The sequence below is a fragment of the Leptinotarsa decemlineata genome, unplaced genomic scaffold (genome assembly GCF_025532065.1).
Source record: "Leptinotarsa decemlineata unplaced genomic scaffold, Ldec_3_MD MMD2_tig00002974_RagTag_RagTag, whole genome shotgun sequence".
Classification (NCBI taxonomy): domain Eukaryota; kingdom Metazoa; phylum Arthropoda; class Insecta; order Coleoptera; family Chrysomelidae; genus Leptinotarsa; species Leptinotarsa decemlineata.
The window spans coordinates 7607235-7621707 of NW_027412578.1; the positions used below are offsets into that span (position 1 = coordinate 7607235).

At 34.1% G+C, this 14473-nt stretch overlaps 1 protein-coding gene and 1 long non-coding RNA gene across 4 annotated transcripts in view; one reads left to right on the top strand and one right to left on the bottom strand.

The window, feature by feature from the left end:
- Positions 1-14473, bottom strand: part of LOC111502416 (defective proboscis extension response 7) — a 724909-nt gene that overhangs the window by 384995 nt on the left and 325441 nt on the right. The window contains exon 1 of one of the 3 annotated variants that reach the window (XM_074177366.1): positions 7855-7938. The exons of the other annotated variants lie outside the window; for them this stretch is intronic. The gene's annotated coding sequence lies outside the window, so the exon portion shown is untranslated. Of the gene's footprint in view, positions 1-7854; positions 7939-14473 lie in introns of those variants that run through there. 3 annotated transcript variants of the gene reach the window in all.
- Positions 8022-10671, top strand: LOC111513222 (uncharacterized). Its single transcript, XR_002723181.2, has 2 exons — positions 8022-8297; positions 10379-10671. It is a non-coding gene; the product is annotated as an uncharacterized lncRNA (long non-coding RNA).

Below are 14473 nucleotides of genomic sequence, written 5' to 3' on the forward strand. Positions count from 1 at the left end.
ATGTGTGTATCCGTGCCGAGATGATGAATGACACTGAGCTTATCAGCTGTCTCTACGGAACCTTCGAGATACCGGGCGCCCTCTCGTTGTAGCATCGCCTAGTCACGGTAATTCGAGGCTCTACCGTGATTGACCTTGTTTCCCTAGCTACTCGTGGGACTTTTATGGACAGAGTGAACTAAAAAATTCTTCATGTTGCTGTGAATTTATTCGTGTAATTTATTTCAGGAACGTTTCTACAGAGGAGGTGGATGTCGAGTTGAGGACTCTAATTGACCTCCCTGTAAATTTACTTCAGGAGCGAGAGCTTCTCAGCACTCCAACTACTGATCCAAATACTAAAACTAAAAAAAAAGGTTTGTTGGTGCAGCCAGGAAACGACTGAGTCGTCTCATCAAGAGCGAGGTACCTTAAAAAACCGTCTTGCATCAAATTGTTGAGCGGCGTACGTCTCAGTTGAAGCTTTGCACGGTTGAATGTAAGGCATCGTCAGGTGTAGCTGACGTGCAAAAACCTTCAAATGGGAAGGTTGTCGAGGGTATCAAGGTGAAAATCTTGCACATTGACTATCCGACTACCTCATTAACAATGAATCGGCAGAGCATATACTTTGTGCCTGCCCCGTTGGGGACCAAATCAGATTCTTATAGTTTGGTAGACTTACTTCTACCATTTGACCTGAAAGACCACTCATCATACAAACTAATCGGCTCCGTTAAGAAGTTGGGTTCATGTGGTCGAGTGTGAATTGGTGTGAGTCACAATAAACCCTCGCGGGTTGCGGTGGGGGGTCGAATAGACCCACTCACTTTGGACATAACCTAACCTAACCATTAAGATACGAGGTGTTAATAATTGTTTTTGTAATATTTTGTTTTTAGTAGTTATAATAATCTCAGGGTTTTTTTTTAATTATGATTTTATGAATTTTAATTTTGGTTTTTAGTAATTTTAGACCATTGCACAAATTTTATACTCTACCTTTTCACCTTGTGGAGCATTTCTTTGCATCTCAGGGGGAATTCTTTGGTAACCAGCTCTCTTGTTTATGATGTTATAGAATTCAACAATCATTAAAATAATAGAAAAATAATAGAAAAACTATAAAATTCACACAATTTGAAAAAATAATAATACAAGAAAATTAATGAAGGAATGAATAAGTCTTGAACAAGATGACATTCATCAATTCAGCAAATTTCCTCATGAATTGAAAAATTTCAATCAATATACTGAAGTCATTTACAATAACAGATTTCTGTTTAGTAATTTTTTGTCATTTATACATTTCGTTATTTTTTCTTGAAATTTTCTTCGTTTTTACGTTTTGTAGTAGTGTGTGTGTGTGATGAGTTCAAATGGCGTTGGTATAACCAATTTGCCAGTCTATTTCAACATGTAAAATTTCTACAATATTTTGATATTTTATAGATTTATAATACATCCTTATTTATTTATAAAGGTGAGTTTTTAGTTGGTACTAATGAGTTATTTTTCTTTTTTTTTTTCTTTTTTTATTTTTCTCTCATTATTTCATTAATATTTCAATATCTGTTTTCATCTCAATTTTTTTTTACTTTTTTTTTATTAATTTCTTGTTTTGTGTGAGTTATCTAAGAATTTTAATATATACACATTTTTCTCTACCCGTTATAATTTTCCTTTTTTTCTTTTTTTTTAATTCTTTTCAGATTTTCCATTCTTTTTTTTCTTTCCTTTTTTTCCTTCTTTCTGTTTTTTTTATCCTCATCTCACACTATACGAAAGGATTAACATTCGTTTGGAACATGACAGAACGTGACTTATAAGTTAGCTGGTAGTCCTGTCAGTTTTATTCTACAATATACAGAGAAATATAAAATTATAATTCTGAATATAACTTTTTTAATATATTCGAATAGAATTTTGAAAAGATTTGTATTTTTTCTATTGATTAGAAATTCTTCCAATCTTATTGGGAATATCATATTTTCACTTTTCAGTATTTCGTATAGGTTATCAATATGTTCTTCATTTTTGATACATTCCAGAATTGAATGATCTAACGTACCAATTTTTCCACATGAGCAATTTGGATTTTCAGCTAATCCTATTCTGAATTTATATTCTGGGTACATTGCGTGTCTAGTTCGCATTCTGCAAATTGATCTGATGAAGTTTCTGTTAATTTCATATCTGTACCACGGAGACTTTTGCGGATTCTCCTGAATTATCCTATATCTCTGACCAGAAGTTGATCCTGAGTATAATTCCTGCCAGTGATATAACATTTCTTCCCTGAACACTTTCGTTAGACCCGTGTATAGTATTTTGATATTAGAAATATTGTTACCACCTACCTGTTTTCTTCGCCATTGTATCCACAATTTCATTTCCCTCAATTCCTGCATTACTCTCAATCCATACAATTTCTAGAGTTTTGTTATTTTCTAGAATTTCTTCATTCAAATCAATTATATTCAAAAGAATGTGTGAAAGATTGCTGTCTATTTGTAGATTTCTGAATTCATCTACATCACTTTTGCTATCTGTAAATATCATTCGTTTTATTATTTCCTTCATTATATTCAAAGGTTTTTTGAATAGCTACGATTTCCAAAGTATATATCGATGCCTTATTAGAGAGTCTAGAAGTTACTGAATATTTTATATTGGAATGGTGAGATGCACAAGTACATTTATCATATATTATTGAGCCATCTGTATAGATATATTCTCTATCATCTCATTTATTGGACATTCGTTCTTTGAAGGTATTTTGGATTGTTGAGTAAGGTAGTTCCCTTGAAGTGAGGTAGTTTGTACGTATGGAATGATAGTAATCTTGTGGTTTGCCCTGGAATAAGGAAAGTATTTCATTGGAATATATTATATCTGCAAAACTAGAAGCCTTGGTATAACTATCGCATATAAGTGGCAAAACTTTCTTACGCCAATATTTATTGGTCAGTCCCAAAACGCTCATTTCATGTGATTTGAATAATGAATCACTTTTCTTGGCGTATAATTTAGTGATGAATTTGTGGCTGAGTAGTTGTCTACGCAGATGTAGTGGTGGTTCTACTGCTTCCGATTCAAGAGCTGAGATGGGTGTGCTGTTGAGTAATCCTAAACATAATCTCAGGCTTCTATTTTTTATGTTCTCCACTTTTTTAAATTCGGTTTTGATGCATCACCGTAAAAAATACTCCCGTAATCCAAAATGGACCTTATCAGGGTTTTATGAAATGTTAAAGCAGTACTCGTATCAGCCCCCCATTTATTTTTACAAAATGCTTTTGTAATGTTCAAACTTCTTTCAACTCTTGCTATAATAGTTTGTATATGTTCTTTCCAACTCAATTTCTTATCTATTAAAATTCCTAAATATCTTACTGAACTTTTGTATGGTAAAATGTATGGTCCTATTGATACTGTGGGATCTTGTTGAAAACGGCTTCGGGAAAAGAAGCACGCTGCTGATTTTCATGTGAAACTTGCATTCCAAAATCTTTAATGTATTCTCCAACTATATTCATGTTCAAGTCGAGTTCTTGTAAAGATTCCTCTATATTTTTTCCTTCGCTGTAGAAACAGAAGTCGTCCGCAAACTGAATGAGTTTGGTTGACATGGACAGAGAATGGTTTATATCTGCAGTGTAGATGATGAATAGTAAAGGGCTCAAAATACTTCCTTGTGGTAATCCTACTTGAGTATAGCGCGGTCCTAATATGTTTTCATTAATGGAATGGAATAGAGGGTTAACTTCACTCTCAACGACTCAGAAGCGATATAACGTTTTGATAATGTCAACTGGCGAAACTTTGACTATCAAAAGACATCAACCGGTTGAATACTTGCGAAAATACTGACCATATTCTACCGAACAGACTCATTCTAATAACACTCATTATCATCATTATTATTATCAGTCAAGAACCCAGATATAGAGTTAGCAACAACTCGAAGTAATTTCATTTTCTATTGAATTTCATTGACTCCAGAAATGAAATTTCCTGTAAAAAAAACTTCTCTACCTCCTACGTATTCATCATTGAACAAAAAATGTGGGAAAGTAGTAGTCTTGATGATGCCAAGGCAAAATGTTGTGAAATTTTTCACTTTTTTTGTTCGACGGTGAAGAAGTAGAAAGAAAAAAAACATTTCCTCATATCGAATCCTATTTTAGAATAAAGAATTATCTATTTTGAATCTGTTTTTTCGTTAACCATCTGTCGCATCCCTACGAAACTTCTGCGGGCTAAGGATTAGCGAGGTCTTACCTTTCAACGTGTGATTTCTAACAATGGCTTTACTCGATATCAAGCATTACAGTGATAAGGTAACTTTATAACCCGAAAATGATGAAACAAATTTCCGCTGATGATTTTTACATACTCGAGAACGACGAAGGGAAATCATATCGATTGCGGCGAAATCGCAAGAAAATTATATTTTCTCGAGACTCACCGCAAATAGAATTTTCCCTTCAAGTGTATTTGATTACAGGAAGTTGATGACGTGCTGGATTCGCTCAAAATGCTATCAAATTTTCGTGAATGAAAAATTAGTCAGCTGTTACTGAATTGCTTAATAACGCGAATATACAATTATTGGGTAACCACTTAACGATTGAATCACTTCCTCTGAAATTTATTTATCACAAAAATCGAACAATCCATTTTAACAATGACTATATCAATTGATGATGTTATGTCCAAAGTGAATGGGTATATTCGACCATCTATTGCAACCCGCAAGGGTTTATTGTGGCTCACACATATTCTTAGCGAAGTTTATATGATGAGTGGTCAGATGGTGAGAGTACGGCTCTGCCGAACTCTAAAAACCTGATTCAGTCCCCAGCGGGACGGGCACAAAGTATGTGCTCTGCTGTTTCATCATTTTCCAAACAGAGGTGACACACACTGTCTTCCGACAGTCCGAGTCTGTGCATATGATGATTCAAATGACAGTGACCTGTAAGAAGGCCTGTTAGACATCGTAGTTTCTCCCTACTGTAGTCCAACAACTGTTTGGTATCAAGCTTCGAAGGGTGAACAAACGCTTTGGAGTGAGCCAATCCTAAAATATTCTGCCACAAGTCCAAAAATCTTCTCGTCAATCAGGTGTTAAGTCTTTGTTTGGCAAAGCCTGAAGCAATGCCAATGACAGGTTCTGGTCCTATGAAGCTGCTTGCAGCTCCCTTCTTTGTAAAGGGAGGTTGTATGAGGTTGAAATACAGTCGCATAGGTTCCTAGGCAGGTTGATATATCAGTCCTGGTTCTGCGCACCAGCATCAGCAACAGCACCTGCACCAAAACTAGAAGTTGTTTTTGATCCATCTGTGAACCAACAACTATATGCTCTTAATATTTCATTCTCTCGGAGAATCCGGTCCTCTCTACTCGGGAACAGTACTTTATGAGGCAGTTCGTAGGTGACAAATGAATGCATAAATCAGAGGTCATTTCCAGAAAGCTTTGACTTCCAGTGTTTAAAATGTATTTATCACAAAAAGTGATCAATACATTTTAACAATGAATGTATCAATTGAGGATAGAGAGTAATCACGGAGAAAGTCCTAAAATCTTAAGCACCGTCATGAAAAAAGTTCAGTGAAATGCAACGATTTGTTTCGCTACAAATCGAATGGTTCCTCGACAGTTGATACTTTCAAACGAGTGTACGTTTGCTCATAGAAGCGATGAAAAAAAAATACCAACAAAAAGAAGGTCAAAGTTAAAACCTCCAAAGTGCAAAGTGCCGCTGCAACTTCTCGAGAAAGCCGCGTTATTGAGGATAATGGGGGTTACACAGTTAGGCACCCCTCACATCATACACCACTAAGTTTGTTTATCACATCTGCACCATACTCTCGAGACTATCAGAATGATCTAGCCCGGTGAGAGACATGTGTATTACGGAAATACCAGCAGAAAGTAGATAACAAAGTTTCGGAACTTGGAGCGCAAACTGCTGAAAAGCTTTGTTACCTCTCAAACAATTTTAATCCTAAGAGCTGCATTCTCGTCATGGTTATGAATTCTTTATAACTGCTGCTCGTAGAATGGATGAAAAATAATGGAGGTTGAAAAGAAGCAACAAGTTATTGTTTTAGTAGCGATGATGAATCTAATTCTTCATTTTTGTTGATCCTTGTATCGATTAAATCAATCGTGAATGACCAGGAACACAGCAGTTTTCTTTATTTGTTGAGCAACAACCATCAAGGTTTATTAGCTAGATAATAACTTGTATGATATAGTTTTCAGATTACAATGAAATTAAATAAGAATTTAATTCAAATTTTATATAGAAAACAAATATCTTTCATGAATTTAGAAAACTAGTAGCAATCATCAGTTCTTTCATTCACTTTCTTGCATAATTTCTATGAAATTTGTGTAGTGCAGGACAATGAAACTTTCATAGGTCTGTCAACAAGTTTGAACATATTTAAGAAAATGCTGGTCTCGTTAATTCAAAAAAAAATCAACTACTCAATTTTTAATTTCCTACTTTTGAAAAACGGTGGCGTTCAAAAAAGACCCCACAAAATCGATAAAATTCTTGCCCAGTCCTCCGACATTTTGAATTCACGTGGTCTATAATGTTTCGGTCATATTTCATGGAATTATGATTTCAATATCCACATTTATATTACTCAAGAGTTGTATGGATGGTTGAAGAAAATTATCAGCCCCTACTGAAGGAGAACAACTGTATTTTTGGAGAACTAGTACAGTCTAGTTTCTGAAATGATGAATTCAGTTTCAAAGCTACTGAATCATTCCGTGACTGCCTGAACTCTTTCAGTTTCGTGAAAATCGAGAAATTCAACAGAGTTATGTAATGAAAACAGAATAAACTCATAATGTCTTCAATAAAGTGTATTCGAGCGGCTGGGTTTCTAAATCTGAGCAATATTCCAGAACACAAGTAAAAACCTAATTATTGAGTAGGACTTCATTTCCGAACATATGAATTGGGAGAGGTGCCAAAATTGAACCTTGGGGAACACTGAGTATTGATGGCAAATGAATCGCAGGGTCCCCTATTATGAATTGCTTGTAACTCATAATTTTTGTAGGCGTGAATATTATTAATTTCTTTTTTTATTCAAGGTCATAAACAATATCATTATCTGCTCTCAACTGTTACATATGTTGAATTTTTGGGTTTGTAGACGGTCATCTAGGAATAGTGTCACATTTTATCTCAACACTCCGCGTACAAATATAATGAAAAACTTTCCAATTTATGCAATGTGCGATACCTCTAATTCTATTAGTCATGTCCTAGATATATTCAACTGCAAGATTATACAAATCAAAAGACATTTTTAGCTAACTGACAGTTATGTAAATGCCACTCTTACTCCCTATTTTGTAATTGGGTTCATTCTGTAGAATAAAATAAATGAATAAATAAGTAAATAAATGAATAAATAAATAAATCACGACACACATCATGTTCTGAATTTGTTAAGAGACATGAGAAGATAATTGAAAAGTAATGATTTCGCATGAACTAATCCACGAAGAATTTCATGAATGAATCAGTGAAGTGATGTTCAAAAAACGCCCATTTCGTATGAGAATACCAAGAAGTAAAAATAAGAGGATGACTCGATTGCCATAATTAATCTGTTAGCTGATGGAGCTGTGTTAGGAATCATACGTTAAAAGGTAAGACCTCGTTAGTCCTTAGCTCGCACAAGTTTCTCAACTTCTGAGAGTTGTCGTTCGTATTGGGGCGACAGCTGATTAACGGAAAAATAGATAATAAACAGATTACAGATTATTATTCCTCAATTTGAAGTAACACATCTTTCAAAATAACATTTCTCATCCATATCTACATCTCTTTACCTTTTTTGCACCATCTCTCGCTCTGAAATATCAGGTTAGGCCCAGAACTTCTCACTTGCTATTACCTTGAAATACATTTCAAGTTATATATTTCTATCAATAATGAAGTTGAACAAGTGCTTATCTCTGTATTGTGGAAAATTGAAAATGTTTCTTTCATTTGCGTATGGTTCGTGTTTATCGTACGAAAAGTCGAAAAATATAACTATATGAATTACCGAATAAACGCGATAACGTATTTTCACATTGAACACGTTCGTTAAACCAGAATATTCGATATATGAGAGAGTGCCAATAGCGATGTGATCAGTATTCAAAAAAAAACAACTGTTGAAAACACAAACGAAGAACAGAACTGAAGATGTTGAAATTGACAGTATTCATTCTTCTCCTCAGTGGCTCCTTAGCCTACGTTTACATTCGTCCTGATGTGAATAATTCAGGTTAGTCCTCAATATTATCTGTTCAGTCTGAATGTTAATAAATTTTGGTCCGGTATTGGAAATTTTTTCACCAAAAATTCATGTGCGAATTTTGTGGAAGATGTAGTATAACTAAGCGAAAAAACAGATTCATAGTTACGAGCTTACTTCTGAATTTCGACATGAAAATTTCCAACAAATTTTTCTTGTTGATCAATAACATACATCCAAATATTTTTTCATTCTCAAAGATCAGTCCCTTTTCAAAAAATATTTCTAGCCATCCAACTTCCTTCAATGGAGGGAAAAGAACAAAAATATGAAAGCTAGTTATTTTTATGAACTGTGTCCAACAAAAAAAACTGGATCTATTCGATATATAATTTCATCCCCAAACGAATTTGCTTTCCAAATTGTCTATTTTCGGTTGTACTTTCTGTAATGGTCCTGGATTTACACAGATGATACAACTTTATCCTGTAGCAAGGAAAATATTGTTCGAAAAATAACCCACAACGTATTCTCACAATCGTAATCGCAAAACTCTGTACTCGATGGAAATATCTCAACAGCCCCCTCCAGCTCCTTCGGCACGCACAGGTGCCCAGGAATCTGGCAGATCGAGTTGCGCTATGACATATTGAATACTAGCGATTGTTTATGAACAGGTTGATACTTCGATACATTACAACACCTCACACTGAAAACAAAACATAATTAGGTATAACAATCACCTGCTGGTCTTAATATCCACATCTATCTGGATCCTTTCTGTGTATACGTGTGTAAGAAGCGCTTGGTAATGGACACTGGTATCTAGAGGTTTCGCAAGAAGAACATTTGAAGCCGTAGCTTTTCACCTAGATAGTTTCACATACCCATAGTCCTTGGGTATTACAATATCTCCTACGGACGAGAATGCAAAGATTGAAGCATCCATTTAAAGAAACTGTCTAGTTTTTAACACTGAACTCTGAGTCGGAACTTTTTCAGTAAGAGGTAATTTTAAAAATCGCCGAAACCACTTCAGTCTTGCGACAACACAATAACGTGCCAATAGGTTTTCTTCATTGGAGATGAACGTTGCTTTTCTCAGGTCGAGTGGGCTGAAGTCGGACATTCGTTTTGGTTTACCAGGATGGTGTCTTCCAGATCTCAGTCTAACGAAATCTCGACAAAACTGTGAACACGTTCACTGTTGATTCTATTCGCGAACTGTATATGCCTAAGAGTTCTTCTAGATCACCTTCAGCAATCCTTCAATATTGACAAAACATGGATTTTGACAAGACTCTATGATAACAGTTGATGAAACAATTGAAACTATACATTCCATACCTTCGCCAAGTTCTATGGAGTAATTAAACCTAGGAGTGATGATTTTATTCCAAATTTCATGGAATTGGTAGGTGAAATATCTAATATATCTATCCATCTAATTCATGGAATCAATACGACTTGTTCCTTTCCAATCATTATCCTTCAAGTGGTCATAGAGATACCGATGGAATCAGTAAAATTTACAACAATATCTGCTCAGAATTCAGGTGCTTGCTCAACTCCAATTAAAATTTGAACATGTTTTGTTTTATTCAGTATTTGTCAATGAATAGGTTCGGGATGTTGTCCTCAACTTTGTCTTCATTGTTGTACGTATTCCTTTCATTCTTCTTCTAACTATATAATATTCATGTATGTTTATAGAAGAAAGCAAATATATCAGTGAATGAGAGAAATGAGGACGTAATGGTTATTATATCCGTCGTGAAGTTTTATGCTTAGGATGATTAGAATAGATATATAAATAGTGAAATATATTCATTTTCTCTCCGGACTCTGCAGATCCTTTCCTGGGGACCCAGGATTCTTGATTTTCAAACCGAGTGACCATTTATCTCACGATGTGAAGAGTGGTCATTAGTAACTGATGGCGATATTTTCCCCGTAATATCAAAACTTCATGGAAAGAGCTCGACGGGTAAAATTTATACTAGTAATCATGAAAATCATTTTTCATTTGCTGAAGACGGAGAGGTGTATTATCGCTTTTTCATATTTTCCGACTCACCCATACGTTTTCACTAAAATTATTTTTATTTCAGGTGAATGTGGAGACAACGCATATCGAGAGCCTTGTGCCTCGGCCTGTAAAGAGACACCAACGTGCCAAAATAGATTCCCAGAACCATATTCAGAAAGGTGTGTGGAATATTGTGTTCCCAAATGTCTATGCACTAGAGGATTCATCAGAGATGATGTAACAAAACGATGTGTTCCAGTTTCAGAATGTTCGAATACCGAAAGTACCGAAAGTGCCGAAAGTTCCTGGTCATTCTTTCCAATTTTAGTCGCGATCAACTTTCCTCAAAAATAAAATTCACGTTGAATAAAACAATCATTTTATTTTATAAGTCACCGTCATTATCACCTGTGATCTCAAAATAATCGTTAATCGTTAGGAATATATTCTAGGCACTCCTCAAACTGAACTTGTCATCCTGTCGTCTACCTCTTGAAGATGACAGTACGACCAGCTGTCGAAAGCGCAAGCAGATAATTAATAGAAGATATAAAGCTTCAATTTAATATTAAAATACTGAAAATGAAGGAAAATTAGTTGCATCATTAAAAATATATATATATATTTATATATATATATATATATATATATATATATATATATATATATATATATATATATATATATATATATATATATATATATATATATATATATATAAAAGTAGGATATTTAATGACTGAATCTATGAATTAATCAGATGGTATCTTAAGGTTGCAGTCAAGGTCAATAATGAAAACTCTTTGCTAGTTTGTCAAGCTTTCAGAAATGTTTATTTCCTTCTTCAGGACAACTGAAAAGATGATTGTAAAAATATTATATGTATGAAACGTTACAGATATAACTTACTCAACATGAGATTAATACAAAAAATTTGCAGCAAATCGAAACGAAAAATATTTTTTGAAAATTAATTTTGACATGAATCAATAAATGACACGTATTTGTTGATAACATAAAAATAATAATTTGTTTTACATCAGTTACATACTGCATGAATCAGCATTACTATTTCTTCTTCAATTATCATTATCTAATTCAAACAAATAAGTATAAATTTGACTGAGAGCATTCAAGTCAGTTCTTTCATTCATGGATTTTAATTCTTCATTTATGTGTATCATTTCTAGAAAAGAAAGTTTGTAGGAATTTTGTTCAATTTCTAAAATATTAGCATTAGTATAGTCCATTTGGTGGTCTAATGAATTTACATGTTCTGATAATGCACATGGTAAAACATTTCTGCAATCACTTTTATGAGACGTAATTCGACCTTTTAGAAGTCTTTAGGTCTGTCCAATATACACTATACACTAGAGAACATTAGAGATGAACGTTGCTTTTCTCAGGTCGAGTAGGTTGAAGTCGAACATTGATGGTTTCATTCTGGTGTACTAGGATCTCAGTCTTCGAAATCTCAGTCTACCGTAGTCGCAATCACACCTTGATGAGTTCACTGGCAGTTTGTTCAGCATATCTGTACATCCTTCAGGTATTCGAAGAGATATAAATGAAATCAGTACAATCTACAACATTATCCGCCCAGAATTCAGAAGCTTGCAAAAATTCGAATTTGGATTTGGAGATATTTCTTTTCAGTATTGGTCAATACTACTCATTCTTGTACGTATTCAGTTGTTTCTTCTTGTCACTGTTGTGATTTTTATTGATGTTCATAGATAAGAGCAAATTTACCAATATGTAAAAATAATAAAGTCGTTATTATTATTATATTCGTCGTGGAGTTTTCAGCTCAGGGTGAGAAAAATATGAATATTAATGATAAACTATCTTCAATTTCTTTCCAAACTCTTCAGATCCTTTCCTGGTGACTCAGGCTACTTGATTTTCATACTCAGTGACTATTCATCTCTGGATGTGGATACTGATCATTGGTTACTGATGACGATATTTCCTCCGTTATATCAAAACTTAGTGTAGAGAACTCGATGGGTGGAATTTATAATAGTAATCATGAGAATCTTCTCCAATTTGATGGAGACGGAGAGGTGAATTATCGCTGTTTTCACATTTTTTTATTTCAGATGATTGTGGGGACAACGAATATTTAGACGTCTGTGTCTTTGGCTGTGAAGGAATACCAACGTGCCAAAATAGATTTCCAGAACACTGTCCAGATATGAATACCCTGGAATGTGCTCCCAAATGTCTATGTGAAGGAGGATACATCAGAGATGATATAACATATCGATGCATTCCAGTTTCAGATTGTCCAAATACCAAACAATCCTGGTCGTTCTAGGCCAATCAGCTTATATGGTTTTAGTCGCAAGCGACAATCATCAATAAAATACACGTTGATTAAAAAAATCGTCTGTTTTTATTAGTCGCCGTCATTTTCACTTGTGATCTCAAAATCACTATTATTGAATTTCAGGAGTAGCAACTTTGCAATTTGTTTAATTGCCAGTAATAATGGCTCTGTATCAATCAATCAATCAATCAATCAAACATTTATTGAATCAGTGTTCATTTACAATCACATTAGGCAAACATCATCATAAAATACTGGCTGATACAACAGGTCAAACTATTATAGAAAAACAAATACAAAGCATAACTTAAATAAAAATAAAATCACTAAGCTACAATCAAATTATGATTATGACTCAAGGAGAAACTCATCCACAGAGTAGTATGCTTTTTGCAATAGAAAAACCTTGAGCTTCCTTTTAAAGACATTGATGTTTGAGGACTTAATGTCATTACTAAGCTTATTATATAGTTTTATCCCACAGCACATGGGGTGATTCTTCGATACTGTCAATCTACTATAAGGCTGATAAAGTTGAAGGTTATTTCTGGTGAAATGTTCATGGATTTGCTCATTTCTAGGAATAATTGAAATATTTTTTCTTATATATATCAGAGTTTGGTAGATATACAAACTAGGCATTGTTAATACACTATAACGAATGAATAATGGCCTGCAGTTTGCACTTGAAGATGCCCCAGCCAGAATTCTGATTACCTTTTTCTGAATAACAAACACTTCATCAGCTTTAGCTGATAAGCCCCACTGTTCAAGACCATAGGAAATCACTGACTGAATTAAACTGTAGTATAAAAGCATGAGAACATCAAAAGAGACTGTTTGTTTCAACCTGCGAAGTAAATATATATGTTTACTGAGCTTCAGTTTGACATTATCAACATGGAAACTCCAGGTAAGTTTATTATCAATATCAACACCCAAGAATTTAGTACAATTAACTTGATGTAAATTTTCATTATTTAATCTTACCAAATAGCTTTTATCAATAGTTATATTTTTAGTAACAAAGTTGAGCATTTGAGATTTGGCAGAATTTAGCAGCAGACCATTTGTAGAACACCACTCCTCAATTTGATCAGTCACTTCATTAGCTTTGACAATTACTTCGGACATAGTTTCCGCAGATACCAAGATATTAGTGTCATCCGCAAAAATTATAATAATGGAAGCTTTCGAACAAAATTTCGGAAGATCGATAATAAAAACCAAAAATAAAAGAGGTCCTAAAACAGAGCCTTGAGGTACCCCTCTTACTATACATTCACTTACAGAGTTAATTCCATTCACACAGACCAGCTGACTACGGCCAGTCAGGTAAGATCTAACCCAATTCAATGCAGGACCACGTATACCATAAAACTGCAATTTGTGTAGCAGTATGTCATGGTCAACGAGGTCAAAAGCTTTGCTCAAATCAAAAAATAACCCCAGAGTTTGCTGTTTGTTTTCCAAGATTTCCAACACATGTTTAATGAGTTGATCAATTGCGCCAACAGTGGATTTATTTCTTCTATAAGCATTCTGACTAGAAGAAAATAATCTAAATGATTCAAAGTAATCATATAATCTTTGATAGAAACAGTATTCAATAATCTTAGAAAACTGACTAAGTAGCGATATAGGCCTGTAAGATGCACAGTCAGATCTCGAGCCCTTATTTTTATATATTTCATATATATTTATAAGACTCCAAATAGGTAATCATTAAGTTTATCCATATTTTGAATGGAGTTATTGATATTGATTTTCCTAATATAAAAAATCATGTGGGGATTCAATGTGGTTACCTTATACCAAGAAACGTTTGAAATATATCTGTAG